Source organism: Cololabis saira, unplaced genomic scaffold (genome assembly GCF_033807715.1).
Source record: "Cololabis saira isolate AMF1-May2022 unplaced genomic scaffold, fColSai1.1 scf026, whole genome shotgun sequence".
Taxonomy (NCBI): Eukaryota; Metazoa; Chordata; class Actinopteri; order Beloniformes; family Belonidae; genus Cololabis; species Cololabis saira.
Window position 1 is genome coordinate 549,971 of NW_026906190.1, and position 7,530 is coordinate 557,500.

The following is a 7,530-nucleotide window of genomic DNA, read 5'->3' on the forward strand; positions in this document are numbered from 1 at the left end:
TTATTTGTTGGAGTTAAAGTGCCTTAACCATGTGCAAAACACTTTAGGACGAGAGCTGTCGCTGTTACCACGTTGAAATATGTGCGGGTAGATTAAGCGAGAGTCCTCTCTGCTGGATGAAAAAGCTTACAGCACCTGGTATTCCCAGGCGGTCTCCCATCCAAGTACTAACCAGGCCCGACCCTGCTTAGCTTCCGAGATCAGACGAGTTCAGGCGCATCCAGGCTGGTATGGCCCTAAGCAGAAGCTGCAGCTTGAAATACCTCTTATATGGAGTTGAAGATAAGTCATATAATATAAGTCATTGATTTGTTGGTGATAATAATTTAGAAGCGCTTATTTGTTGGAGTTAAAGTGCCTTAACCATGTGCAAAACACTTTAGGACGTGAGCTGTCGCTGTTACCACGTTGAAATATGTGTGGCTAGATTAAGCGAGAGCGTTCTCTGCTGGTTGAAAAAGCTTACAGCACCTGGTATTCCCAGGCGGTCTCCCATCCAAGTACTAACCAGGCCCTACCCTGCTTAGCTTCCAAGATCAGACGAGATCGGGCGCATCAAGGCTGGTATGGCCGTAAGCAGAAGCTGCAGCTTGAAATACCTCTTATATGGAGTTGAAGATAAGTCATAGAATATAAGTCATTGATCTGTTGGTTTTATTTGTTGGAGTTAAAGTGCCTTAACCATGTGCAAAACACTTTAGGACGTGAGCTGTCGCTGTTACCACGTTGAAATATGTGTGGGTAGATTAAGCGAGAGCGCTCTCTGCAGGTTGAAAAAGCTTACAGCACCTGGTATTCCCAGGCGGTCTCCCATCCAAGTACTAACCAGGCCCGACCCTGCTTAGCTTCCGAGATTAGACGAGACCGGGCGCATCCAGGCTGGTATGGCCGTAAGCAGAAGCTGCAGCTTGAAATACCTCTTATATGGAGTTGAAGATAAACATAGAATATAAGTCATTGATCTGTTGGTTTTACTTGTTGGAGTTAAAGTGCCTTAACCATGTGCAAAAAACTTTAGGACGTGAGCTGTCGCTGTTACCGCGTTGAAATATGTGTGGCTAGATTAAGCGAGAGCGTTCTCTGCTGGTTGAAAAAGCTTACAGCACCTGGTATTCCCAGGCGGTCTCCCATCCAAGTACTAACCAGGCCCGACCCTGCTTAGCTTCCGAGATCAGACGAGTTCGGGCGCATCCAGGCTGGTATGGCCCTAAGCAGAAGGTGCAGCTTGAAATACCTCTTATATGGAGTTGAAGATAAGTCATATAATATAAGTCATTGATTTGTTGGTGATAATAATTTAGAAGCGCTTATTTGTTGGAGTTAAAGTGCCTTAACCATGTGCAAAACACTTTAGTACGTGAGCTGTCGCTGTTACCACGTTGAAATATGTGTGGCTAGATTAAGCGAGAGCGTTCTCTGCTGGTTGAAAAAGCTTACAGCACCTGGTATTCCCAGGCGGTCTCCCATCCAAGTACTAACCAGGCCCTACCCTGCTTAGCTTCCAAGATCAGACGAGATCGGGCGCATCAAGGCTGGTATGGCCGTAAGCAGAAGCTGCAGCTTGAAATACCTCTTATATGGAGTTGAAGATAAGTCATAGCATATAAGTCATTGATTTGTTGGTGATAATAATTTAGAAGCGCTTATTTGTTGGAGTTAAGGTGCCTTAACTATGTGCAAAACACTTTAGGACGTGAGCTGTCGCTGTTACCACGTTGAAATATGTGTGGGTAGATTAAGCAAGAGCGTTCTCTGCTGGTTGAAAAAGCTTACAGCACCTGGTATTCCCAGGCGGTCTCCCATCCAAGTACTAACCAGGCCCGACCCTGCTTAGCTTCCGAGATCAGATGAGATCGGGCGCATCCAGGCTGGTATGGCCGTAAGCAGAAGCTGCAGCTTGAAATACCTCTTATATGGAGTTGAAGATAAGTCATAGAATATAAGTCATTGATTTGTTGGTTTTATTTGTTGGAGTAACCATGTGCAAAACACTTTAGGACGTGAGCGGTCGCTGTTACCACGTTGAAATATGTGTGGGTAGATTAAGCGAGAGCGTTCTCTGCTGGTTGAAAAAGCTTTTTCAGCACCTGGTAATCCCAGGCAGCCTCCCATCGAAGTACTAACCAGGCCCGACCCTGCTTAGCTTCCGAGATCAGACGAGATCAGGCGAGATCAGGCGCATCCAGGCTGGTATGGCCGTAAGCAGAAGCTGCAGCTTGAAATACATCTTATATGGAGTTGAAGATAAGTCATAGAATATATGTCATTGATTTGTTGGTGATAATAATTTAGAAGCGCTTATTTGTTGGAGTTAAGGTGCCTTAATTATGTGCAAAACACTTTAGGACGTGAGCTGTCGCTGTTACCACGTTGAAATATGTGTGGGTAGATTAAGCAAGAGCGTTCTCTGCTGGTTGAAAAAGCTTACAGCACCTGGTATTCCCAGGCGGTCTCCCATCCAAGTACTAACCAGGCCCGACCCTGCTTAGCTTCCGAGATCAGACGAGATCGGGCGCATCCAGGCTGGTATGGCCTTAAGCAGAAGCTGCTGCTTGAAATACCTCTTATATGGAGTTGAAGATAAGTCATAGAATATAAGTCATTGATTTGTTGGTTTTATTTGTTGGAGTTAAAGTGCCTTAACCATGTGCAAAACACTTTAGGACGTGAGCTGTCGCTGTTACCACGTTGAAATATGTGTGGCTAAATTAAGCGAGAGCGTTCTCTGCTGGTTGAAAAAGATTACAGCACCTGGTATTCCCAGGCGGTCTCCCACCCAAGTACTAACCAGGCCAGACCCTGCTTAGCTTCCGAGATCAGACGAGATCGGGCGCATCCAGGCTGGTATGGCCGTGAGCAGAAGTTGCAGCTTGAAATACCTCTTATATGGAGTTGAAGATAAGTCATAGAATATATGTCATTGATTTGTTGGTTTTATTTGTTGGAGTTAAAGTGCCTTAACCATGAGCAAAACACTTTAGGACGAGAGCTGTCGCTGTTACCACGTTGAAATATGTGCGGGTAGATTAAGCGAGAGCCCTCTCTGCTGGTGGAAAAAGCTTACAGCACCTGGTATTCCCAGGCGGTCTCCCATCCAAGTACTAACCAGGCCCGACCCTGCTTAGCTTCCGAGATCAGACGAGTTCGGGCGCATCCAGGCTGGTATGGCCCTATGCAGACGCTGCAGCTTGAAATACCTCTTATATGGAGTTGAAGATAAGTCATATAATATAAGTCATTGATTTGTTGGTGATAATAATTTAGAAGCGCTTATTTGTTGGAGTTAAAGTGCCTTAACCATGTGCAAAACACTTTAGGACGTGAGCTGTCGCTGTTACCACGTTGAAATATGTGTGGCTAGATTAAGCAAGAGCGTTCTCTGCTGGTTGAAAAAGCTTACAGCACCTGGTATTCCCAGGCGGTCTCCCATCCAAGTACTAACCAGGCCCGACCCTGCTTAGCTTCCGAGATCAGACGAGATCGGGCGCATCCAGGCTGGTATGGCCGTAAGCAGAAGCTGCAGCTTGAAATATCTCTTATATGGAGTTGAAGATAAGTCATAGCATATAAGTCATTGATTTGTTGGTTTTATTTGTTGGAGTTAAAGTGCCTTAACCATGTGCAAAACACTTTAGGACGTGAGCTGTCGCTGTTACCACGTTGAAATATGTGTGGGTAGATTAAGCGAGAGCGCTCTCTGCTGGTGAAAAAGCTTACAGCACCTGGTATTCCCAGGCGGTCTCCCATCCAAGTACTAACCAGGCCCGACCCTGCTTAGCTTCCGAGATCGGACGAGATCGGGCGCATCCACGCTGGTATGGCCGTAAGCTGAAGCTGCAGCTTGAAATACCTCTGATATGGAGTTGAAGATAAGTATATAATACAAGTCATTGATTTGTTGGTGATGATAATTTAGAAGCGCTTATTTGTTGGAGTTAAAGTGCCTTAACCATGTGCAAAACACTTTAGGACGTGAGCTGTCGCTGTTACCACGTTGAAATATGTGTGGGTAGATTAAGCGAGAGCGTTCTCTGCTGGTTGAAAAAGCTTACAGCACCTGGTATTCCCAGGCGGTCTCCCATCCAAGTACTAACCAGGCCCGACCCTGCTTAGCTTCCGAGATCAGACGAGATCGGGCGCATCCAGGCTGGTATGGCCGTAAGCAGAAGTTGCAGCTTGAAATACCTCTTATATGGAGTTGAAGATAAGTCATAGAATATATGTCATTGATTTGTTGGTTTTATTTGTTGGAGTTAAAGTGCCTTAACCATGTGCAAAACACTTTAGGACGAGAGCTGTCGCTGTTACCACGTTGAAATATGTGCGGGTAGATTAAGCGAGAGTCCTCTCTGCTGGATGAAAAAGCTTACAGCACCTGGTATTCCCAGGCGGTCTCCCATCCAAGTACTAACCAGGCCCGACCCTGCTTAGCTTCCGAGATCAGACGAGTTCGGGCGCATCCAGGCTGGTATGGCCCTAAGCAGAAGCTGCAGCTTGAAATACCTCTTATATGGAGTTGAAGATAAGTCATATAATATAAGTCATTGATTTGTTGGTGATAATAATTTAGAAGCGCTTATTTGTTGGAGTTAAAGTGCCTTAACCATGTGCAAAACACTTTAGGACGTGAGCTGTCGCTGTTACCACGTTGAAATATGTGTGGCTAGATTAAGCGAGAGCGTTCTCTGCTGGTTGAAAAAGCTTACAGCACCTGGTATTCCCAGGCGGTCTCCCATCCAAGTACTAACCAGGCCCGACCCTGCTTAGCTTCCGAGATCGGACGAGATCGGGCGCATCCACGCTGGTATGGCCGTAAGCTGAAGCTGCAGCTTGAAATACCTCTGATATGGAGTTGAAGATAAGTATATAATACAAGTCATTGATTTGTTGGTGATGATAATTTAGAAGCGCTTATTTGTTGGAGTTAAAGTGCCTTAACCATGTGCAAAACACTTTAGGACGTGAGCTGTCGCTGTTACCACGTTGAAATATGTGTGGGTAGATTAAGCAAGAGCGTTCTCTGCTGGTTGAAAAAGCTTACAGCACCTGGTATTCCCAGGCGGTCTCCCATCCAAGTACTAACCAGGCCCGACCCTGCTTAGCTTCCGAGATCAGACGAGATCGGGCGCATCCAGGCTGGTATGGCCGTAAGCAGAAGTTGCAGCTTGAAATACCTCTTATATGGAGTTGAAGATAAGTCATAGAATATATGTCATTGATTTGTTGGTTTTATTTGTTGGAGTTAAAGTGCCTTAACCATGTGCAAAACACTTTAGGACGAGAGCTGTCGCTGTTACCACGTTGAAATATGTGCGGGTAGATTAAGCGAGAGTCCTCTCTGCTGGATGAAAAAGCTTACAGCACCTGGTATTCCCAGGCGGTCTCCCATCCAAGTACTAACCAGGCCCGACCCTGCTTAGCTTCCGAGATCAGACGAGTTCAGGCGCATCCAGGCTGGTATGGCCCTAAGCAGAAGCTGCAGCTTGAAATACCTCTTATATGGAGTTGAAGATAAGTCATATAATATAAGTCATTGATTTGTTGGTGATAATAATTTAGAAGCGCTTATTTGTTGGAGTTAAAGTGCCTTAACCATGTGCAAAACACTTTAGGACGTGAGCTGTCGCTGTTACCACGTTGAAATATGTGTGGCTAGATTAAGCGAGAGCGTTCTCTGCTGGTTGAAAAAGCTTACAGCACCTGGTATTCCCAGGCGGTCTCCCATCCAAGTACTAACCAGGCCCGACCCTGCTTAGCTTCCGAGATTAGACGAGACCGGGCGCATCCAGGCTGGTATGGCCGTAAGCAGAAGCTGCAGCTTGAAATACCTCTTATATGGAGTTGAAGATAAACATAGAATATAAGTCATTGATCTGTTGGTTTTACTTGTTGGAGTTAAAGTGCCTTAACCATGTGCAAAAAACTTTAGGACGTGAGCTGTCGCTGTTACCGCGTTGAAATATGTGTGGCTAGATTAAGCGAGAGCGTTCTCTGCTGGTTGAAAAAGCTTACAGCACCTGGTATTCCCAGGCGGTCTCCCATCCAAGTACTAACCAGGCCCGACCCTGCTTAGCTTCCGAGATCAGACGAGTTCGGGCGCATCCAGGCTGGTATGGCCCTAAGCAGAAGGTGCAGCTTGAAATACCTCTTATATGGAGTTGAAGATAAGTCATATAATATAAGTCATTGATTTGTTGGTGATAATAATTTAGAAGCGCTTATTTGTTGGAGTTAAAGTGCCTTAACCATGTGCAAAACACTTTAGTACGTGAGCTGTCGCTGTTACCACGTTGAAATATGTGTGGCTAGATTAAGCGAGAGCGTTCTCTGCTGGTTGAAAAAGCTTACAGCACCTGGTATTCCCAGGCGGTCTCCCATCCAAGTACTAACCAGGCCCTACCCTGCTTAGCTTCCAAGATCAGACGAGATCGGGCGCATCAAGGCTGGTATGGCCGTAAGCAGAAGCTGCAGCTTGAAATACCTCTTATATGGAGTTGAAGATAAGTCATAGCATATAAGTCATTGATTTGTTGGTGATAATAATTTAGAAGCGCTTATTTGTTGGAGTTAAGGTGCCTTAACTATGTGCAAAACACTTTAGGACGTGAGCTGTCGCTGTTACCACGTTGAAATATGTGTGGGTAGATTAAGCAAGAGCGTTCTCTGCTGGTTGAAAAAGCTTACAGCACCTGGTATTCCCAGGCGGTCTCCCATCCAAGTACTAACCAGGCCCGACCCTGCTTAGCTTCCGAGATCAGATGAGATCGGGCGCATCCAGGCTGGTATGGCCGTAAGCAGAAGCTGCAGCTTGAAATACCTCTTATATGGAGTTGAAGATAAGTCATAGAATATAAGTCATTGATTTGTTGGTTTTATTTGTTGGAGTAACCATGTGCAAAACACTTTAGGACGTGAGCGGTCGCTGTTACCACGTTGAAATATGTGTGGGTAGATTAAGCGAGAGCGTTCTCTGCTGGTTGAAAAAGCTTTTTCAGCACCTGGTAATCCCAGGCAGCCTCCCATCGAAGTACTAACCAGGCCCGACCCTGCTTAGCTTCCGAGATCAGACGAGATCAGGCGAGATCAGGCGCATCCAGGCTGGTATGGCCGTAAGCAGAAGCTGCAGCTTGAAATACATCTTATATGGAGTTGAAGATAAGTCATAGAATATATGTCATTGATTTGTTGGTGATAATAATTTAGAAGCGCTTATTTGTTGGAGTTAAGGTGCCTTAATTATGTGCAAAACACTTTAGGACGTGAGCTGTCGCTGTTACCACGTTGAAATATGTGTGGGTAGATTAAGCAAGAGCGTTCTCTGCTGGTTGAAAAAGCTTACAGCACCTGGTATTCCCAAGCGGTCTCCCATCCAAGTACTAACCAGGCCCGACCCTGCTTAGCTTCCGAGATCAGACGAGATCGGGAACATCCAGGCTGGTATGGCCGTAAGCAGAAGCTGCAGCTTGAAATACCTCTTATATGGAGTTGAAGATAAGTCATAGAATATAAGTCATTGATTTGTTGGTTTTA

General features: G+C 45.6%; 21 non-coding genes and 2 pseudogenes across 21 annotated transcripts; all 23 read right to left on the reverse strand.

The window, feature by feature from the left end:
• Positions 1–123: 123 nt before the first annotated feature.
• On the reverse strand, positions 124–242 carry LOC133426368 (5S ribosomal RNA). The gene has a single exon (XR_009771697.1). It is a non-coding gene; the product is annotated as a 5S ribosomal RNA (ribosomal RNA).
• Positions 243–459: 217 nt separating this feature from the next.
• On the reverse strand, positions 460–578 carry LOC133426868 (5S ribosomal RNA). Its single transcript, XR_009772152.1, has one exon. It is a non-coding gene; the product is annotated as a 5S ribosomal RNA (ribosomal RNA).
• A 199-nt stretch (positions 579–777) lies between these two features.
• Positions 778–896, reverse strand: LOC133426342 (5S ribosomal RNA). The gene has a single exon (XR_009771673.1). It is a non-coding gene; the product is annotated as a 5S ribosomal RNA (ribosomal RNA).
• Positions 897–1,094: 198 nt separating this feature from the next.
• On the reverse strand, positions 1,095–1,213 carry LOC133426990 (5S ribosomal RNA). The gene has a single exon (XR_009772267.1). It is a non-coding gene; the product is annotated as a 5S ribosomal RNA (ribosomal RNA).
• A 217-nt stretch (positions 1,214–1,430) lies between these two features.
• On the reverse strand, positions 1,431–1,549 carry LOC133426869 (5S ribosomal RNA). The gene has a single exon (XR_009772153.1). It is a non-coding gene; the product is annotated as a 5S ribosomal RNA (ribosomal RNA).
• A 217-nt stretch (positions 1,550–1,766) lies between these two features.
• On the reverse strand, positions 1,767–1,885 carry LOC133426637 (5S ribosomal RNA). Its single transcript, XR_009771928.1, has one exon. It is a non-coding gene; the product is annotated as a 5S ribosomal RNA (ribosomal RNA).
• A 190-nt stretch (positions 1,886–2,075) lies between these two features.
• On the reverse strand, positions 2,076–2,204 carry LOC133426534 (5S ribosomal RNA; annotated as a pseudogene).
• A 217-nt stretch (positions 2,205–2,421) lies between these two features.
• LOC133426923 (5S ribosomal RNA) lies at positions 2,422–2,540 on the reverse strand. Its single transcript, XR_009772203.1, has one exon. It is a non-coding gene; the product is annotated as a 5S ribosomal RNA (ribosomal RNA).
• A 199-nt stretch (positions 2,541–2,739) lies between these two features.
• Positions 2,740–2,858, reverse strand: LOC133426467 (5S ribosomal RNA). The gene has a single exon (XR_009771790.1). It is a non-coding gene; the product is annotated as a 5S ribosomal RNA (ribosomal RNA).
• Positions 2,859–3,057: 199 nt separating this feature from the next.
• LOC133426396 (5S ribosomal RNA) lies at positions 3,058–3,176 on the reverse strand. The gene has a single exon (XR_009771724.1). It is a non-coding gene; the product is annotated as a 5S ribosomal RNA (ribosomal RNA).
• Positions 3,177–3,393: 217 nt separating this feature from the next.
• On the reverse strand, positions 3,394–3,512 carry LOC133426559 (5S ribosomal RNA). Its single transcript, XR_009771853.1, has one exon. It is a non-coding gene; the product is annotated as a 5S ribosomal RNA (ribosomal RNA).
• A 198-nt stretch (positions 3,513–3,710) lies between these two features.
• On the reverse strand, positions 3,711–3,829 carry LOC133426792 (5S ribosomal RNA). Its single transcript, XR_009772079.1, has one exon. It is a non-coding gene; the product is annotated as a 5S ribosomal RNA (ribosomal RNA).
• A 216-nt stretch (positions 3,830–4,045) lies between these two features.
• LOC133426560 (5S ribosomal RNA) lies at positions 4,046–4,164 on the reverse strand. The gene has a single exon (XR_009771854.1). It is a non-coding gene; the product is annotated as a 5S ribosomal RNA (ribosomal RNA).
• A 199-nt stretch (positions 4,165–4,363) lies between these two features.
• Positions 4,364–4,482, reverse strand: LOC133426991 (5S ribosomal RNA). The gene has a single exon (XR_009772268.1). It is a non-coding gene; the product is annotated as a 5S ribosomal RNA (ribosomal RNA).
• Positions 4,483–4,699: 217 nt separating this feature from the next.
• On the reverse strand, positions 4,700–4,818 carry LOC133426793 (5S ribosomal RNA). The gene has a single exon (XR_009772080.1). It is a non-coding gene; the product is annotated as a 5S ribosomal RNA (ribosomal RNA).
• Positions 4,819–5,034: 216 nt separating this feature from the next.
• On the reverse strand, positions 5,035–5,153 carry LOC133426561 (5S ribosomal RNA). The gene has a single exon (XR_009771855.1). It is a non-coding gene; the product is annotated as a 5S ribosomal RNA (ribosomal RNA).
• Positions 5,154–5,352: 199 nt separating this feature from the next.
• LOC133426370 (5S ribosomal RNA) lies at positions 5,353–5,471 on the reverse strand. Its single transcript, XR_009771699.1, has one exon. It is a non-coding gene; the product is annotated as a 5S ribosomal RNA (ribosomal RNA).
• Positions 5,472–5,688: 217 nt separating this feature from the next.
• LOC133426343 (5S ribosomal RNA) lies at positions 5,689–5,807 on the reverse strand. Its single transcript, XR_009771674.1, has one exon. It is a non-coding gene; the product is annotated as a 5S ribosomal RNA (ribosomal RNA).
• A 198-nt stretch (positions 5,808–6,005) lies between these two features.
• Positions 6,006–6,124, reverse strand: LOC133426992 (5S ribosomal RNA). The gene has a single exon (XR_009772269.1). It is a non-coding gene; the product is annotated as a 5S ribosomal RNA (ribosomal RNA).
• Positions 6,125–6,341: 217 nt separating this feature from the next.
• Positions 6,342–6,460, reverse strand: LOC133426870 (5S ribosomal RNA). The gene has a single exon (XR_009772154.1). It is a non-coding gene; the product is annotated as a 5S ribosomal RNA (ribosomal RNA).
• A 217-nt stretch (positions 6,461–6,677) lies between these two features.
• On the reverse strand, positions 6,678–6,796 carry LOC133426649 (5S ribosomal RNA). Its single transcript, XR_009771939.1, has one exon. It is a non-coding gene; the product is annotated as a 5S ribosomal RNA (ribosomal RNA).
• Positions 6,797–6,986: 190 nt separating this feature from the next.
• LOC133426535 (5S ribosomal RNA) lies at positions 6,987–7,115 on the reverse strand (annotated as a pseudogene).
• A 217-nt stretch (positions 7,116–7,332) lies between these two features.
• Positions 7,333–7,451, reverse strand: LOC133426768 (5S ribosomal RNA). The gene has a single exon (XR_009772056.1). It is a non-coding gene; the product is annotated as a 5S ribosomal RNA (ribosomal RNA).
• Positions 7,452–7,530: the final 79 nt, after the last annotated feature.